At 39.1% G+C, this 20,459-nt stretch overlaps 1 protein-coding gene across 11 annotated transcripts in view; it reads left to right on the top strand.

Annotated features, from left to right (window-relative positions):
- The window catches only part of VEZT (vezatin, adherens junctions transmembrane protein), a 117,249-nt gene extending 101,672 nt beyond the window's left edge, over positions 1-15,577 (top strand). For 6 of the 11 annotated variants that reach the window (XM_064283716.1, XM_023559796.2, XM_064283714.1 and 3 more), the window contains 2 exons: positions 8,118-8,205; positions 15,093-15,577. The gene's annotated coding sequence lies outside the window, so the exon portion shown is untranslated. The remainder of the gene's footprint in view (positions 1-8,117; positions 8,206-15,092) is intronic. The other 5 variants (XM_010599413.3, XM_010599405.3, XM_010599399.3 and 2 more) reach the window with 2 other exon arrangements.
- Positions 15,578-20,459: the final 4,882 nt, after the last annotated feature.

Raw genomic sequence — 20,459 nt, 5'->3', positions numbered from 1 at the left:
TCTCGTAATCACAAAAGAGTGTGTTCTTCTCAGTTTAAAGTATCTCTCAAGATCTTATAATAGTGGTCTTATACAATATTTGTCCTTTTGCAACTGACTAATTTCACTCAGCATAATGCCTTCCAGGTTCCTCCATGTTATGAAATGTTTCACAGATTCATCACTGTTTTTTATCGATGCGTAGTATTCCATCGTGTGAATATACCTTAATTTATTTATCCATTCATCCATGGATGGACACCTTGGTTGCTTCCATCTTTTTGCTATTGCAAACAGTGCAGCAATAAACATGGGTGTGCATATATCTGTTCGTGTAAAGGCTCTTATTTCTGTAGGATATATTCCAAGGAGTGGGATTGCTGGGTCATATGGTAGTTCTATTTCTAGCTTTTTAAGGAAGCCCCAAATCGATTTCCAAAGTGGTTGTACCATTTTAGATTCCCACCAGCAGTGTATAAGTGTTCCAATCTCTCCACAGCCTCTCCAACATTCATTATTTTGTGTTTTTTGGATTAGTGGCAGCCTTGTTGGAGTGAGATGGAATCTCATTGTAGTTTTGATTTGCATTTCTCTAATGGCTAATGATCAAGAGCATTTCCTCATGTATCTATTAGCCGCCTGAATGTCTTCTTTAGTGAAGTGTCTGTTCATATCCTTTGCCCATTTTTTAATTGGGCTGTTTGCCTTTTTGTGGTTGAGTTTTAGCGGAGTCATGTAGATTTCAGAGATCAGGTGCTGGTCGGAGATGTCGTAGCTGAAAATTTTTTCCCAGTCTATAGGTGGTCTTTTTACTCTTTTGGTGAAGTCTTTAGATGAGCGTAAGTGTTTGATTTTTAGGAGCTCCCAGTTACCTGGTTTCTCTTTGGCATTTTTAGTAATGTTCTGTATTCTCTTTATGCCATGTATTAGGGCTCCTAAAGTTGTCCCTATTTTTTATTCCATGATCTCTATCGTTTTAGATTTTATGTTTGGGCCTTTGATCCATTTGGAGTTAGTTTTTGTGCATAGTGTGAGGTGTGGGTCCTGTTTCATTTTTTGCAGATGGATATCCTGTTATGCTAGCACCATTTATTAAAAAGACTATCTTTTCCCCAGTTAACTGACACTGGTCCTTTGTCAAGTATCAGCTGCTCATATGTGGATGGATTTATATCTGGATTCTCAATTCTGTTCCACTGGTCTATGTGTCTGTTGTACCAGTACCAGGCTGTTTTGACTACTGTGGCAGTATAACGGGTTCTAAAATTGAGTAGAGTGAGTCCTCCCACTTTGTTCGTCTTTTTCAGTAACGCTTTAGTTATCCGGGGCTTCTTTCTCTTCCATATGAAGCTGGTGATTAGTTTCTCCATCTCATTAAAAATGGCATTGAATTTGGATAGGAAGTGCATTGTATATATAGATGGCTTTTGGTAGAATAGACATTTTTACAACGTTGTCTTCCTATCCATGAGCAAGGTATGTTTTTCCAATTATGTAGGTCCCTTTTGGTCTCCTGCAGTAGTACCTTGTAGTTTTCTTTGTATAGGTCTTTTACATCTTGGTAAGATTTATTCCTACGTATTTTACCTTCTTGGGGGCTACTGTGAATGGTATTGATTTGGTGATTTCCTCTTCGATGTTCTTTTTGTTGATGTAGAGGAATCCAACTGATTTTTGTATGTTTAGCTTGTAATCTGATACTCTCCTGAACTCTTCTATTAGTTTCAGTAGTTTTCTTGAGGATTCCTTAGGGTTTTCTGTGTATAAGATCATGTCGTCTGCAAACAGAGATAATTTTACTTCTTCCTTGCCAATCTGGATGCCCTTTATTTCTTTGTCTAGCCTAATTGCTCTGGCTAGGACCTCCAGCACAATGTTGAATAAGAGCGGTGATAAAGGGCATCCTTGTCTGGTTCCGCGTTCTCAAGGGGAATGCTTTCAGGCTCTCTCCATTTAGGATGATGTTGGCTGTTGGCTTTGTATAAATGCCCTTTATTATGCTGAGGAATTTTCCTTCTATTCCTATTTTGCTGAGAGTTTTTATCATGAATGGGTGTTGGACTTTGTCAAATGCCTTTTCTGCATCAATTGATAAAATCATGTGGTTCTTGTCTTTTATTTATGTGGCGGATTACATTAATTGTTTTTCTAATATTGAACCATCCTTGCATACCTGGTATAAATCCCACTTGGTCATGATGAATTATTTTTTTGATATGTTGTGGAATTCTATTGGTTAGAATTTTGTTGAGGATTTTTACATCTATGTTCATGAGGGATGTAGGTCTGTAGTTTTCTTTTTTGTGTTGTCTTTAGCTGGTTTTGGTATAGGGTTATGCTGGCTTCATAGAATGAGGTAGTATTCTGTCCTTTTCCATGTTTTGAAATACCTTCAGTAGTAGTGGTGTTAACTCTTCTCTGAAAGTTTGGTAGAACTCTGCAGTGAAGCCGTCAGGACCAGGGCTTTTTTTTTTTGTTGGGAGTTTTTCAATTACCTTTTCAATCTCTTTTTTTGTTATGGGTCTATTTAGTTGTCCTACTTCTGTTTGTGTTAGTTTAAGTAGGTAGTGTGTTTCTAGGAATTCATCCATTTCTTCTAGGTTTTCAGATTTGTTAGAGTACAATTTTTCATAGTAATCTGATATGAGTCTTTTCAGTTGGGTTTGTTGTGATATGGCCCATCTCATTTCTTATTCAGGTTATTTGTTTCTTTTCCTGTATTTCTTTAGTCAGTCTGGCCAATGGTTTATCAATTTTGTTAATTTTTTCCAAGAATCAGCTTTTGGCCTTGTTAACTCTTTCAATTGTTTTTCTGTTCTCTAATTCATTTAATTCTGCTCTAATTTTTATTATTTGCTTTCTTCTGGTACCTCAGAGTTTCTTTTGTAGCTCCCTTTCTATTTGTTCAAGTTGTAGGGACAGTTCTTTGATTTTGGCTCTTTATGTATGTATGTGTGCATTTATTGATATAAATTGACATGTGAGCACTGCTTTCACTGTGTCCCAAAAGTTCTGATATGAAGTGTTTTCAGTTTTGTTGAATCCTATGAATTTCTTTATTCCCTCCTTAATGTCTTCTATAACCCAGTCTTTTTTAAGCAGGGTATTGTTCAGTTTCCAAGTATTTGATTTCTTTTCCCTGATTTTTCTGTTATTGATTTTTACTTTTATGGCCTTATGGTCTGAGAAGATACTTTTTAATATTTCGATGTTTTGGATTCTGCAAAGTCTTGTTTTATGACCTAATATGTGATCTATTCTAGAGAATGTTCCATATGCACTAGAAAAGAAAGTATACTTTGCAGCTGTTGGGTGGCGTGTTCTGTATAAGTCTATGAGGTCAAGTTGGTTGATTGTAGCAATTAGATCTTCCGTGTCTCTATTGAGCTTCTTACTGGATGTCCTATCCTTTCCCAAAGTGGTGTGCTGAAGTATCCTACTATAGTTGTGGAGGTGTCTATCTCACTTTTCAATTCTGTTAAAGTTTGTTTTATGAATCTTTCAGCCCTATCATTGGGTGCATAAATATTTAATATGGTTATATCTTCCTGGTAAATTGTCCCTTTAATCATTATGTAGTGTCCTTCTTTATCCTTTGTGGTGGATTTAACTTTAAAGCCTATTTTGTCAGAACTTAATATTGCTACTCCTGCTCTTTTTTGACTGTTGTTTGCTTGATATATTTTTTTCCACCCTTTGAGTTTTAGTTTATTTGTGTCTTTAAGTCTAAGATGTCTCTCTTGTAGGCAGCATATAGACGGATTGTGTTTTTTTTATCCAGTCTGCCACTCTTTGTCTCTTTATTGGTGCATTTAGTCCATTTATATTCAGCATAATTATAGATGAGTTTAGTGCTGTCATTTTGATGCCTTTTTTTGTGTGTTGTTGACAATTTCATTTTTCAACTTACTTTTTTGTGCTGAGAAGTTTTTCTTTGTAGAATGTGTGTTCCTCCTTTTCATAGTAGTTCAATTTATTTTTGCTGAGTCGTTATGTTTATGTTGGTTTTTATTTTGAAGTATGGAATTGTTAGACCTCTTTGTGGTTACCTTAATATTTACCCCTATTTGACTAAGTAAAAACCTAACTTGTATCGCCCTATATTGCCTTGGTTTCCTCTCCACATGTAAGATCTATGCCTCCTGTATTTAGTCCCTCTTTTTTGACTATTGTAATCTTTTACGTAATGACATCAATGATTCCCTGTTTTGAGCAATTTTTAACTTAATCTTATTTTGTTTTTGTGATTTTCCTATCTGCGTTGATATCAGGATGTTTTGTTCTGTGACCTTGTGTTGTGTTGGTATCTGATATTATTGATTTTGTGACCAGAGAATTTCCTTTAGTAATTCTTGCAGTTTTGGTTTGGTTTTTGCAAATTCTCTAAGCTTCTGTTTATCTGTAAATGTCTTAATTTCACCTTCATATTTGAGAGAGAGTTTTGCTGGATATATGATTCTTGGCTGACAGTTTTTCTCTTTCAGTGCTCTATATATGTCATCCCATTGCCTTCTTGCCTGCATGGTTTCTGCCACGTAGCCCAAACTTATTGATTGTCCTTTGTAGATGACTTTTCATTTATCCTTGGCTGCTTTTAAAATTTTCTCTTTATCTTTGGTTTTGGCAAGTTTGATGATAATACGTCTTGGTGATTTTCTTTTGGGATCTATCTTGTATGGGGTTCGATAAGCATCTTGGATAGATATCTTTTCATCTTTCACGGTGCCAGGGAAGTTTTCTGCCAACAGATCTTCAACTATTCTCTCTGTATCTTCTGTTATCCCTCCCTGTTCTGGAACTCCAATCACACATGTTATTCTTCTTGATAGAGTAGCAAATGATTCTTAGGTTTCCTTCATTATTTTTTAATTCTTTTATCTGATTTTTCTTCAACTATATTGGTGCCAATTGCCTTATCCTCCAGCTTCCCCACTCTGCATTCCAATTCCTCGATTCTGCTCCTCTGACTTCCTATTGAGTTGTCTAATTCTGTAATTTTATTGTTAGTGTTTTGGATTTCTGAATGCTGTCTCTCTACAGATTCTTGCAGCTTATTAATTTTTCCCATGTTCTTGAATAATCTTTTTGATTTCTTCAACTGCTTTATCGGTATGTTCCTTGGCTTTTTCTGTAGATTGCCTTATTTCATTTCTGAGGTCATCCCTCATGTCTTGAAGCATTCTGTATATTAGCTTTTTGTAATCTACATCTGGCAATTCCAGGAATGTATCTACATCTGGGAATGATTTTGATTCTTTGATTTGGGGGTTTGCAGAAGCAATCATGGTCTGCTTCTTTATATGATTTGATATTAACTGCTGTCTCTGAGCCATCTATAAGATATTGTAATGTTTTCTTCTATATTTGCTCACCGAATCTTATCTTCTTGTTTTGTTTCATTACAATACACCCAGATGGGGTACTAGATTGAGCTATCTTGATTGCTGTAACTTTTGAATCATTTATGTCATGTTACCAGCTGGTCTGAGCTGTTACCAGGTATATAAGCCTATGAGTCCATTCACTATCCTTGAATAGTAACAGCTCAGATGTCTTGATAGCGTGTCACCTAGTGTACAGTATAGGCTCTCACCTATTAACTTAGAGAAGTAGTGGTGATGGTTGTATGTGCCAGTTTCTAGTAGTGGCAGAGGGTCACACTCCAAGGAGGGCAGGATGCTGACAGCCTTCCCCCAACTGTCAGTGAGGTAGGAGTGGCTCTATTCTCTAGAGCACTCTGGTGGGTGGGCTCTGCAGCTGTACTTTAGGCACCCAGTGCTTGTGCCTCTATAGATTCCTCGGTCCCCTTTAGCAGGTGGCTAGGTGGTGTGGGTGAAGCCTCAGCCCTCAGCTCCCTGGTGTGGATCAGTGAGGGCTCTGTTTAATAGGTAGAGAGGTATCTGACCTCCAAAACTTGCCTTTCCACTGCACAGCTAAAACAATTATAGTCAGATCTCTATCAGAATTGCCTTTGCATTATAATAGCCACCTGGTTACCTGTAGGGATGAAAGCCAAAGACTGTGGGTCTCTTATGCCTGGATGGAGCTGGTTCTGTATTGTTATTCCAGTTTAGGGAAGTCAGGGAAGGGTTTTTCCTTTGATTGTTAAATGCTGCTTTTCTCAGGCCAGGAAAATAGGTTAGAAAAGAAAGAAGAAAAAAAAATGGCAGTGCACTTCACTCTCTGGTCCAGGGAATTCCAATGTTAATGAAGCTGGCTGGGGCAGGGAGGGGAGGGATCAGATAGTAGAGAGTAGAGGAGCAATATAGACAAAGTTAGTTATCTTGTTTGGTGAGGACTGTTTTTTCTGAGATTCCAGAGAGGTGTGCAGCTTGTGTGCGCTGGCTGGTTCCCCACTGAGACTGCCCCAGAGGGTTAGGGCTGCGTCCCTTCCTTGCACCATCTCAGGAAGCTGCAATCAGCTCCTCCACGCTTAGTCCAAAGCCCAGCGCCAAGGTTTCCTGTCTGGGACGCTGTGCCCCAGGCTCCAAAACCAGTTGCTGCTTCCCTGTGGTTTTTCGTTTGCCTGTCAGCCGTATCGGTGTGCAGCCTGCGTACGCTGGCTGGGTCCCCTCCGAGGCTGGTCCCGAGGGCTAGGCCTACATCCATGCTTGCCCCGTTTCAGTAAGCCTCAATCAGCCCCACCACTGTGGCACCAGGGAACCACGAGGGCTCAAGGCTGCGGTGTGGCACACTGGCTTTGGAAGCGGTAGCTTCAGCGTGACTTTTTGCTCCCCTGTCACTCAGGTCAACTCCTTAGTCCTGTGTTTGATGGTCAGGGTTCGTAGATTGTCCTGTATGTAATCGATTCACTTGTTTTTTTTTCCGAGTCTTTGTTGTAAGAGGGATAAGCGGAAGCTTCTACCTAGTCAGCCATCTTCCATACAAAATATCGCCTTATTTTTTGATGTACAGCCTAAAGAGCACTGGGCTGAAAGACATCAACCCCAACTCAGGATTTATGAGCTGTGTAATCTTGGGTAAGCCAATTAACCACATTGAACTCTGCTTCCCGAGTCAGGAAGAGATATCAACCCTTGGCTTGCTGACCTCACAGAATGGTTATAAGAATTCAACACAATGAAATACACAGAATGCTTCAGAAATTATAACAGTTCTTCAATGTAAATTATTATTAGTCATTTGTACTAAATTTGAAGCCAATCCAATGCCAAAGGAGAAAACCATGAGTGATTAGGAAGGAAAGGTTTCTGTTTTTGGAAAGGGCTCTTTAATTTAAAGAAATCGAATTCCACAAAGACTTTTATCTAGAGTTTTTTTTTTTTTTTTTTCTTCCTAAGCCTAGGCAGTTTGGACCTAAATAAAGAACACTGATCCTAAATGTAAGTGCCAAAGTACAGCCAGCTTGGAAAAGGCTAAGGAAAGGGCACTGGAAAGCAGCAGTGGCTGGGGTCAGTTAGCTGTTTCAGTTTGATGCTCCGCAATTCAATGTTTTATTGGAAGCATTTAGGAGTATGTTTATGATCCTGTATAAATGCATTGTTCCTAGCACAATGTGGCTTATTCCCACTTCCTGCCCTAATTTGATCAAAGTCAGAATTGAAGCTCTCAAGAGATTAATACAGTGTTAGTAAAGTCTGTAACTAATGACAGGACGGAATTATTTTTACTCTTTATTTACACATACTAATGCTATTCCAAGGAGCCTTGATGGTGCAGGGGTTAAGCTCTTGGCTGCTAACCAGAAGATGGCTGACTCAAACACATCAGCTGCTCTGCAGGACAAAGATGAAGCAGATTAAAAAAAAAAAAAACCACCAAACCCGTTGCTGTCAAGTTGATTTCAACTCATAGCCACCCTATAGGACACAGTAGAACTGCCGCATAGGGTTTCCAAGGCTGTAAATCTTTATGGAAGCAAAGGACTGGGTTCAAACCACTGACCTTTTGGTTAGCAGCTGGGCGCTTTAACCATTATGCCACCAGGGCTCCTCCATGAAGATTACAGCCTTGGAAACCCTATGGGGCAGTTCTACTCTGTCCTGTAGGGTTGAAATCAACTTGATGGCAATGGGGTTTTTTTGTTTGTTTGTTTTTTAAATGCTATCGCACCTAAAGAGGATAACCCTTAAATATTTTTTTTCTTACATTAAATGTGCTTAAATTTCTTCTGCCAGCTCTTTACTGAAGAATTTGCCATTTCAAAATAACATGTGCAGATGATCAGAAGATAGAAGAGCAAGACATGTTTGGCCAAAACACAAGGTAAGTGAAGAGGAACAGGGAAGAGGCTGACAAAGAAGGTAAAGGGAAGGTTAGCAAACACAGACCTTTAATTCCAAGCTGAGTTTGGATTTTATTTGAAATGAAATGGGAAATCAAAAGGTTTCTGAGCAGGAAGCAGCAACTACAACAAAACATCATCAAAGCTGGGCTTTATGAAAATACACCGGTTTCAGAAAGACAGGGAGAGATTGGAAACAGAGAGATCATAGGTTCATCATTTAATCACTCATTTATTGAGCCCCAACTCTGACCAAGGCCTAGTGTTGTGTAGCATTGGCTCTAGACTTCTTGTCCTTGTTGTCTACTCTGACCATTTCCTCAACACCACTCCTAAATTGAGGTGAGGGAGGGTAAGGGAGCACACCCACGAAAGGTACAGGTTTGGTGGTGGAAATTTCTAAATACACGACTGTAGGTGTTCCTCATATATTAATATAAACAGTAGAGCACACAAGAGTCAGGGAAATTTCTTAGACATAACTCAACATCTCATGGGATGAAGTTCCCAGGCTCGAAGGCAAAGGACCATAGACTCAGGGAACATCTACATCAATTGTCACAACATAGTTCTTAAAGACAATGTTGTACATCCTACCTTGTTGAGTAGCCTTTGGGGTCTTAAAAGCTTGTGAGTGGCCATCTAAGATACAACTATTGGTCTCTTCCAGTCTGGAGCAAAAGAGAGTGAAAAAAACCAGAGACCGAAGGGAGCAATTAGTCCAAAGGACTAATGGTCCACATAAACCACAGCCTACATGACCCCAAGACCAGAAGAACTAGATGATGCCCAGCTACCACTACTGACAGCTCTGACTGGAATAACAACAGACGGTCCTGGATAGGGGAGAAGAAAAAAGTAGAACAAAAGATCAAATTCACAAAAAAGACCAGACTTACAGATCTGACAGAGAATGGAGAAACCCTGAAACTACAGCCCTAAGGCACCCTTCTGACTTTGAACTGAAGCTGTTCCCAGGGACCACCTTCCAGCCAAACAATAGACAAGCCTGTAACATAAACAATAATGCCTGAGAGGAACATGTTCCTTAGAACAATCAATTATAAGAGGTCAAAAAGGCAATATTTGCTCAAAAGCAAAGAGGAGAGGGCAAGAAGGGGTAGAAAGCTGGACAAAAGGAAACAAGGAACCCAGGGCGGAAATGGAGACATTGTGAGAAATGAGACCAAGGCTATGAAACACTTAATGTATAAACTGTCAAATAGGAATTTAATTTGCTCTGTAAACTTTCACCTAAAGCACCATTAAAAAAAAAAAATCCCTATAGATCACAACAGAGTACTGCCCACTATAGTGCTAGCAAGATGAAGCTCCTAGGCTGGAAGACACTAAAAATACAGAGTGGCTGCAAATGGACTTGAGCACACCAATGATTCTGAAGGTGGTACAGGACAGGGCAACGTTTCATTCTGTTGTACATGGGATCGCCATGAGTCAGAGCTGGCTCGACAGCAATTAACAACAAAAAAGAGAGTATAAAGGCTGTGGCTATAGTTTTGCCCTAAGTAGGCCGTGCTATCTAGATATGGTGGGTACGATCTGTATGGGCCCTGGTGTGTCCAATGGGCTGAGACAGTGACGTGACATACTGCTCCAAGGCTTAGCATCCTGTCTTCTGTAGCCTTTTGTTCTGTGTTGCTCAATGTCTTTACAGGACTCAGGGAATGAAAGCCCAATCTGGAGCCAAACCACCTGTTTATATTTCTAACCATCACTTGAATTCTCAGAACTCAAGTAGAGCTCCCTAAGAAAATAATATAGCACTTTTAGTATATTTTTAAATGTAAATAAATCTTTGTATGTTAGGTGTAATAGAACACAAATGTGTTAACTTACCATCACAGATAGATTGGAACAAGTAATATTTAATAAGGCAAAGAAGAAAAAAAAAAAGGTTTTTAACTACTAAAAAAGTTTCATGCTATAATTTCTTAAATTGATAATTCTATTATAGGTTTCAACCTAATTAAAATGAGTTTAGAAGGAAGCCCCACATTAACATGCCTTCAGTGCTCACTGCTATGAATTGAATTGTGCTCACCAAAAGGATATGCTGAAGTCCTATACCTTGGCATCTGTGAATGTGGCCTTGCTTGGAAATAGGGTCTTTGAAAATGTTATCAGTTAACATAAGGCATACTGGAGTAGGGAGGACCTTAATTCAGTATGAGTGGTATCCTTATAAAAGACAAGTTGGAGAACGAGGAGGAGAGAGAGAGAGAGAGAAAAGAAAATGGGCATATGATGACTGAGGCAGAGCCTAAATTTTGCTGCAGCTGCAAGCCAAGGAATGCTGGGGCTATCAGAAGCTGAGAGAGACAAGAAAGGAAGATCTTCCTCTAGAGCCTTTGGAGAGAGCATGGCCCTGCTAACACCCTGATTTCATACTCGGTCTCAAGAACTGTGAGAGTCAATAAATTTCTGTTCCTATAAGCCAATCTGTGGGACTTTGTTATGGCAGCCCCAGGAAACTAATACACTTACTACGTAATGAAGAATGACAATATTTTGACCCGTTATCTTCTCTACTCCATTTTGGCGAGAGGGAGAGGAGAACAAAAAATAGCCCAAACCAACCCTCTTAAAGCCACCTAAAGTAAAGACTCTATTCACTTTCCGCCTTGTCCCTGTCTGTACCTTAAAGTGAGGACATGCATGGCTTGTTCAATTGGTCTATCTCCTCCATTGCATTATCACAACACAATTCCATTGTTCCCATTGATCACATGGAGTTTTAAATATTTGTTCTTGCCTACCTTTCCTCTTGGAGACAGGGATCATGTCAGAACAGATGAAATAATGTAAAATTGTGACCTGGTAATTTGGAAATGACATTCCACAAACATAATCCTGTCCCTCTTCCCAGCCCTGGGTAATGCACAGCCCATACATGAGCACATTGTATAAGAATGAACACCTCTGAAATGCAATGTGTAATTGATTACCTCTGTGAACAACTGCCTTCTTTGCTATGAGACAAGAATAACTGGATGGTGCCTGGCTACCATTACTGAACATCTTGATCAAAGATTATAAAAAAGAATCCTGATCAAAAGAGGGGAAATATAAGACAGAATTTCAATTCTCATGGAATTCAGACTTCTGGAGCCACTAAAACTGGATGAATCCTCTGAAACTATTTTCCTGAGTTAATCTTTAACCCTGAAAACATAATCCAAAAATATCCCCTGAAGCCTTCTTAAACCAAACAACAGTCTAGCTTAGCTAGTAAAGAATGTCTGCAGTGAACACTGTGTTCTCTTAAAGAACCTACTATATAGGATCAAATTGTTAACAACTCAAAACGTTACATAAGAAGCTTAGGGGAGAGTGAGTCTATGTCAATTGGGGAGGAACAAATCTGAAAACGAGGATGAGAATGGCTGCACAATTTGAAGAATGGAATCAATTTCACTGTATTGTACATGTAGAAATTGTTGATTAGCTGTATGTTTTGCTGTGTATGTTTTCAAAAAGCAATTAAAAAAAAAAAAGAATGTACACCTCTGTTAAAGAATCAATCCATCCCAAAGCAGTTGAGTAAACAGCTAAAATGAATTTTCAACACCAATTAAGAGAACTATGAAAAGGAAAGCAATACCATTTATAATAGCCCCTAAATAAATAAATAAATAAAATACTTAGGAATAAATCTAACCAGAGATGTAGAAGACCTATACAAAGAAAACTACAGAAGACTACAGCAAGAAATCAAAAGAGACCTATATAAATGGAAAAACATACCATGCTCATGGATAGGTACATTCAACATTTTGAAAATGTAAATTCTAACTGAAGCAATCTACAAATACAATGCAATCTTGATCCAAATACCAACAGCATTCTTTAACAAGATGGAAAAAATTATCATTAACTTTATATGGAAAGGGAAGAAGACCCAGATAAGTAAAGCATTATTGAAGAAGAAGAAGAAAGTAAGATACTCCCACTACCTTACCTCAGAAACTACTATACAGCCACAGTAGTCAAAATAGCCTGGTACTGGTACAACGACAGACCCACTGACCAATGGAACATAATTGAGAACCCAGATGTAAATCCATCCACCTAGGATCACCTGATCTTTGACAAGGGCCCTAAATTCATTAAATGGGAAGAAGACAGTCTTTTTAACAAATGATGCTGGCAAAACTGGATGTCCACCTGGAAAAAAATGAAACAGGACCCATACCTCACACCATATACAAAAACTAATTCAAAATTGATCAAAGGCCTAAATATAAAATCATAAAGATCATAGAAGAAAAAATCAGGTCAATGCTAGAGGCCCTAATACATGGCATAAACAGGATACAAACCATAACTAACAATACCCAAACACCAGAAGATAAGCTAGATTACTGGGATCTTCTAAAAATTACATCCTTATGCTCATCAAAAGACTTCAACAAAAGAGTAAAAAGAGAACCTACAGACTAGGAAAAAGTTTTTGGCGATGACAAATCCAACAAAGATCTAATCTCTAAAATCTATAGGAAAATCCAACACTTCTAAAACAAAAAGACGAATAATCCAATTAAAAAATGGGCAAAAGATATGAACAGACACTTCAAAGAAAATATTCAGGCGGCTAACAGCCACATGAGGAAATGCTCTCTATCATTAGCCCTTAGAGAAATGCAAATCAAAAATACAATGAGATACCATCTCACCCCCGACATTACTGGCACTAATTTAAAAAAATAAAACAGAAAATAACAGATCTGGAGAGGCTGTGGGGAGATTGCAACTCTTATGTACTGCTGGTGGGATTGCAAAATGGTACAACCATTTTGGAAAATGACATAGCGCTTCCTTAAAAATCTAGAAATAAAAATACCATATGAACCAGCAATCCCACTCCTAGGAATATATTCTAGAGAAATAAGAACTGTCACATGAATAGACACGCACAACCATGTTCACTGTGGCATTACTGACAATTGCAAAAAGATGGAAACAACCTAAGTACTCATCAACAGACAAATGGATAAACAAACTATAGTACATACACACAATGGAATGATGAATCTGCGAAACAACTCACAACATGGATGAATCTGAAGGGCATTATGCTGAGTGAAATAAGTCAATTAGGAAAGGACAAATATTGAATGAGACCACTATTATAAAAACTCATGAGTGAGGGAAAATCACTAAATAGACAATAGATAAGTGGTAACTTTGGTGAAGGGTAAGAAAGTACACAGTACTGGGGAAGCCAGCACAACCTGACCAAAGCAAGGTCATGGAAGCGTCATAGACACATCCAAACTCCCTGAGGGACCAAATTATTGGGCTAAGGCCTGGGGACCATGGTCTTGGGGGACATCTAGCTCAAAAGGCATAACAGTTTATAAAGAAAATGTTCTACATCCTACTTTGGTGAGTAGCAGCTGGGGTCCTAAAAGCTTGTAAACTACCGTCTGAGATACTCCACTGGTCTCACCCTGTCTGGAGCAACAGAGAATGAAAAAACCAAAGACACAAGGGAAAGATTAGTCCAAAGGACTAATGAACCACAAGCACCACAGTCTCCATCAGACTGAGTCCAGCACAACTAGATAGTGCCCGGCTACCACCACTGACTGCTCTGACAGAGATCACAATAGAGGGTCTCAGATAGAGATGGAGATAAATATAGAACAAAATTCAAACTCACAAAAAAAGACCAGAGTTACCGGTCTGACAGAGACTGGAGAAACTCTGAGAGTATGGCCCCCAGACACCCTTTTAACTCAGTTCTGAAGTTACTCCTGAGGTTCACCTTTCAGTCAAGGATTGGACAAGCCTATAAAACAAAACAAAACTAAACGGGGACACCAGCCCAGGGGCAAGGACAAGAAGTCAGGAAGGGACAGGAAAGCTGGTAACGGGAACCCAAGGTCGATAAGCGGAGAGTGCTGACACATTGTGGGGTTGGCAAATGATGTCACAAAACAGTATGTGTATTAATTGTTTAATAAGAAACTAATTTGCTCTGCAAACCTTCATCTAAAGCACAATTATAAAAAAATTTTGTTTTTCAGCTGACTTTTCACAATGTTCTTTGCAGGCTCTTTGCTTTCATTAAAGTATCTGGAAAAATGTAGGTTAATTTATTACAGATAATCACATCCATTCTCTGTACTGCTTTGTCCAAAGAAACCTATCCCCATATGGTAACATCAGAACAGTTTTTCACTTCACATTTTCCCTTGAAAGATAAAGAAAAAAAAGAACCATTCTGCTTCACTCCAGGAAGACAGAGCAACTAGCTCCCCCAAGGCCCTCAGAATGCCATCTGGCTGTAGTCTTTCCTTTTGGGGACCTGGAGTTTTCTGGCCCAGGGACAAAGCACATTTATTTCAGGCAGAACAACACTGTCACCCAGTGGACAGACAGGAAGGCCGAAACCTTAGCCTTGTTCTTTGTTTGACAGCCAGACACTGACAGCCAGTGTTTGAATATGAACCTGTTTGTCTTAGATGATCAGGAATAATGGTTAATATTCTCTTACAGGGAACTGGCGGTGGCGGGGCGGAGGGGGGGCCTCTGCTGACATGCCTTTGATTTGGGTGTCACAGATGAGTGCAATTTAAGGAAGACTTACAGTTTCATTGTGCTTATGCTTTTCTTTTTTTTAACCACCAGTAGATTTATAGAAGTATAGGCTGTAAACCTACCAAGCATGTCTGCCAAAACTCACAGGATCAAATAGGCTTGCAGGAGTGGGGTAGTATTTGGTCATATGCCAGGTACTGTGGGAAGAAAGACTCCCCCACCACAGGATAAGACTCCTTGCTCATTGTTCATAGTGACAGTAACGTATATTTTGAAAACTGAAAATAGGTTTTTTTTTTGGCAGATTGAAATCAAAGTAATTCACTTTATTATAATGAAGTCAATGGATGGGCCACTCTTACGTCCTTTATTTTGTATGTATCTCAGAAGAAATGGACAGGATGCAGCCTTTGCCCATCTCATTTATACCGAGTCCTTTTCTGTTGTCCAAACTGTCATTTGACACTTGCAACACACTGGCTTACTTTTCATACTGAGGTAAGAGACTCTTTTGCCTTCTTGATAAATGTACCTTTAATTTTTTTTTTTTCCCAGCTAGAAATCATCAACAAGCTGAATTCATTTATCTGGTATCACTTTACACTTTTGAAGCATGTCCAAAGTAGTGAGGACTGAGAGGTTGGTTACCTTGCAGGAGTTCCACGTTATGTAGAATCTTGATTAAAAGCAAAGCCTCTGTCCCTAGTGAGAAAATGTGGATTTGAATTCTCACCCCACCACTTGCTAGCTCCTTGACCTTGGATGAGTTACTAAATCTCTCTAAGCCTCAGTTTCTACCTCTATGATCAGGGATAATATTAATACTTACCCCCTGGGTCATTGTGAGGGTTTAAAAACAAAAAAAGGGTTTAGATAAGAAAAAAGATGTGAATAACTTAGCTATGTGCCTGAGCACATAGTACAAGCTCAATGAATAATATAATTATTAAAGTGATCAAAGTTATAGTTATTATTTCAAAAATGCAACTTTTATAAGGTACGTCTAGACTAGCAAGCAAGTGGGTGGCGCAAACGGTTAAGTGCTCAACTACTGGCTGGAAGTTGGCCGTTTGAACCCACCCAGAAGTGCCTCTGAAGACAGTTCTGGCAATCTGCTTCTTGAAAACGCTATGGAGCAGGTCTACTTTGCAAACATGGGGCACCATGAGTCGGAACTGACTCAATGGCAACTAACAACAAGACTAGTAGATGAAATCATGGTGATTTTTAGCTGGTAAGGTCCTAAGTTTCAGTGGTACATTGATAGGGAACTGCCAGAAATTTAAGCCAGGTTCAGAAGCAGACATGGAACAAGGGGTATCATTGCTGATGTCAGGTGGATCTTGGTTGAAAGCAGAGAGTACCAGAAAGATGTTTACCTGTGTTTTACTGATTATGCAAAGGCATTCGACTGGGTGGATCATAACAAATTACAGATAATACTGTGAAGAATAGGGATTCCAGAGGACTTAACTGTGTTCATTTGAACAGACTGCCTCTTGGTCTATGTGCAGGTTCTTGGTCTATGAACAGTGGTTTAAAATCAGGAAAGGTATGTGTCAGGGTTGTATCCTTTCACCATACTTATTCAATCTATATGCTGAGCAAGTAATCTGAGAAGATGGACTATATGAACAACAGGGCATCAGGATTGGAGGAAGACTCATTAACAACCTGCAATATGCAGATGACACAACCTTGCTTGCTGAAAGTGAGAGGACTTGAAGAACTTACTGATGAAAATCAAAGACCACAGCCTTCCGTATGGATTACAACTCAACATAAAGAAAACAAAATCCTCACAACTGGACCAATAAGCAACATCATGATAAATGGAGGAAATACTGAAGTTGTCAAGAATTTCATTTTACTTGGATACACAATCAACACCCATGGGAGCAGCAGTCAAGAAATCAAAAGACATATTGCATTGGGTGAATGCAAAAGACTTCTTTAAAGTGTTAAAAACCAAAGATGTCACTTTTTTTGAACTAAGGTGAGCCTGACGCAAGTCATGGCATTTTCAATTGCCTCACAAGTATGTAAAAGCTGGACGATGAATAATTAGGGAAGACTGAAAAAGAATCGATGTCATGGAATTATGGTGTTGGGGTAGAATACTGAATATGCCACAGGCTGCCAGAAGAACAAACAAAGCTGTCTTGGAAGTAAAGCCAGAATGCTCCTTAGAAGCGAAGATGGTGAGACTTGCCTTGCATACTTTGGACATGTTATCAGGAGAGACCAGTCCCTGGAGAAGGACATCATGTTTGCTAGAGGGTCAGGAAAAAAAAAAAAAAAAAGGCTGTAAATGAGATGGGTTCACACAATGGCTGCAACAATGTGCTCAAACATAGCAACGATTGTGGGGATGGCGCAGGACCAGGTAATATTTTGTTCAGGTATACATAGGGTTGCTAAGTGATCATCCATTCCATTGTTTCTCATTTAAATCACTTAGAGAAGCTTGTAAAAAAAAAAAAAAAAAAAAAAAAAACCTGATGCTCCAATATAGCCAGACAAAAGAATATTTATTGTACGAATTTTTAAAAAAATTTTTTTAGGGATCACTGAAAGCTTTACATTTTTTATAATAATATTTTATTATTGTTTTAATTGTGCTTTAGATGAAGGTTTACAGAGTAAATTAGTTTCTTATTAAAAATTAATACACATACTGTTTTGTGACATTGGTTGCCAGTCCCATGACAAGTCAACACTCTCCCCTTCTTGACCTTGGGTTTCCCATTTCCGTTTGTCCAGCCTTCCTGTCCCCTCCTGCATTCTCTTCCTTGTCCCTGGGCTAGTGTGCCCATTTAGTTTCATATACATGGTTGAGCTATGTGTATTACTGTTTGTTTTATAGCCCTGTCTAACCTTTGGCTGAAGGGTGAACCTCAAGGGTAACTTCAGTACTGAGTTAAAAGGGTGACTGGAAGCCATACTCTCGGGGTTTCTCCAGTCTCTGTCAGTCCAGTAAGTCTGGTCTTTTTTAATGAGTTTGAATTTTGTTCTACATTTTTCCCCCATCTCTGTCTGGGACCCTCTATTGTGATCCCTGTCAGAGCAGTTGGTGGTGGTACCCAGTTGTGCTGGACTCAGTCTGGTAAAGGCTGTGGTACTTGCTGTCCATTAGTCCTTTGGACTAATCTTTTCCTTGTGTCTTTGGTTTTCTTCATTCTCCCTTGCTCCAGATGGGCTGCGACCACCGCAGTATCTTAGATGGCTGCTCACAAGCTTTTAAGACCCCGGCTGCTACTCACCAAAGTAGGATGTAGAATATTTTCTTTATAAACTACATTATACCAATTGAACAAGATGTTTCCTGAGACCATGATCTCCAGCCCTCAGTCCAGTAATTTGGTCCCTCAGGTATACGAATCTTCAAGAAAAGACAAACCCAATCTATAGTGACAGAAAGCAGATCAGCGATTGCCTTGGGACAAGGGTGGGAGGACTGATAGTTCAGAAGCAGAAGGAAACTTTTTGGAGTGATTGCAATGTTCTCTATCTTGATTGTGGAGGTGGTTACATGGGTATATAATTTGTCAAAACTCATTGGAACTACACTTAAAATGAGTATGTATGTAAAATATACCATAATAAAGTTGTTATGAAGAGAATACTGACATTTGGTCTTATCCACAGAAATTCTGATTTAACTGTTCTAGGATGAGGCCCAGCAACCATTACTTTTTAATGCACCCAAGACATCTTAATGTGCAGCCAGAGTTGAGAGGCACAAAGCTAGTCCAATTCTCTCCTTTTTCAGATGGTATCAACCCAAACACAGACAGCTGATTATACTGAAAAGTCCAGGGCTAGATTCCTTGTCTCCATGCTCTTCGTCCTGTGCTCTAAATCTTACCTCTGTTCTTTACTCCTAAAATTCCCTCTGCCTGAAACCTTTCTCCTCTCCTCACCTCTACCAAAATCCCACCCACCATTAGGGCCCAGCTCACATATCACACTTCTCAGAAAGCCTCAGTGTGCAACTCTCTCCACTGGACAAGGAAGTCTTTCCACTGGACAAGGGGGAGTGACTGTGGCTTATTTTTCTTTATATCCTCAGTACCCAAGACTGTTCTTGGCACAGAGGAGACATCAATAAACACTTATTGAACCAAAATATTGGTAGGAGAGAATTAACATTAAGTAACTATAATGTGCCAGGAATTGAAACACTTTATGAACATTATCTGACTGAACTTTTACAACAATTTTATGAATAGGTTATTATTCCTCCCCTCATACCTCCACCTTTAAGGGAAGAAACAGGTCTCAGACAGGCTAAGTAATGAGGTCACACAGCAAGCAAGGTTTGTCTTGCTGTGACCATATGAGGCTGTCTCACTTATCCTACCTGGTCTTAAATTATGAATATTTACATACTCTTATCTCTGTAACTGGAGTCCTGGTGGCAGTGGTTAAGAGCTCTGCTGCTAAACAAAACGTTGGCAGTTTGGATCTAACAGCTGCTCCTCAAAAACCCCATGAAGCAGTTCTATTCTGTCCTACAGGGTCCCTATGAGTCGGAATCAACTCGATGACAAACGGTTTTATTTTGTTTGTTTGTTTGTTTGTTTATCTCCTAACTAGTTTATAAGCTGATTAAAGGTGAAAACTAAATCTTAGCACTCATACCAATCTCAGGAGATTCAGGCATCTGTGTTAACAGACTATCTAATTTTTTACTTCATTAGAATAAGGATACTCCAACAGTGAAGACCTGCAGTTACAAGAAGATCTATAAACAAGGGTTACCACAGATTATGTGATTTCAGCTGAGCTATTTCTGCAATCCTCCCCTTCTGTTAACTTTATGAATAGTCTCCCAGTTATGCAAGCATCATACACAACACAAGGTTATGAATTAGATATCTCAAAGGACATACCAAAAAAATTCCTGGAATGACATTGTGCCTTTGAACCAGAAGTGGACAATTGCTGCCTGTAAATTTAGATGCAGAGACGATGTTGTATTTGAGCAATCGAAAGGGATCCAAACGACTCTGGAAAAAAAAAAAAAAAAAACTCCCAGAATTGTAAAGATATAAAATCATAGGCAACAGACCTTTTACTCTATTCATCAGTATTTTCATCTTTGAACCAAAGATTCTAGATTCTATTACTACCACACTATTAGGAACACCTCCATAATAAGGTCACCAAAAACCTCTATATTGTAAAGCCCAGTGGACATTTTCATGGTGCTTATATTACTTGACCTCTTTATGTCAGTTGAACAGTCCTTCCTTCTCAAACTCCTGGGCTTCTATGGCCCTACTCTCCTATTTTTCTTCCTATTTCTCTAGCCCTTCCTTTCTAGTCTTCATCATGCACAACTTTTTCTCTACTTGACCTCTAAATAGCTACTGTACTAAAAGCTCCTATATTGTTCCCTGCCATTCACCCTCTTCACATACTTCTTGAATAATCCAAGATTTTAACTACTACTTATGTCTGCCAAATGTCTACCAAAGCTAGTCCTCTCCTCTGAGTACCAGACCTGTAGGATGAATTACTTACTACTTGACATTTCCATTTTGATGTGACTCTGGTACCTCAAACTCAACATGTCCAACCTGAAATTTACATCTTTTTCTTCACCATTCCTACAGTAGATTAAAGATTGTTGTAAATTCTTTGCCACTCTTCCCATCAGGAGGTG

This window comes from Loxodonta africana, chromosome 4 (assembly GCF_030014295.1).
Source record: "Loxodonta africana isolate mLoxAfr1 chromosome 4, mLoxAfr1.hap2, whole genome shotgun sequence".
In the NCBI taxonomy this organism is placed as follows: domain Eukaryota; kingdom Metazoa; phylum Chordata; class Mammalia; order Proboscidea; family Elephantidae; genus Loxodonta; species Loxodonta africana.
Note: the sequence above shows the minus strand (reverse complement) of the source record. Positions and strands in the feature narration are given on the sequence as shown.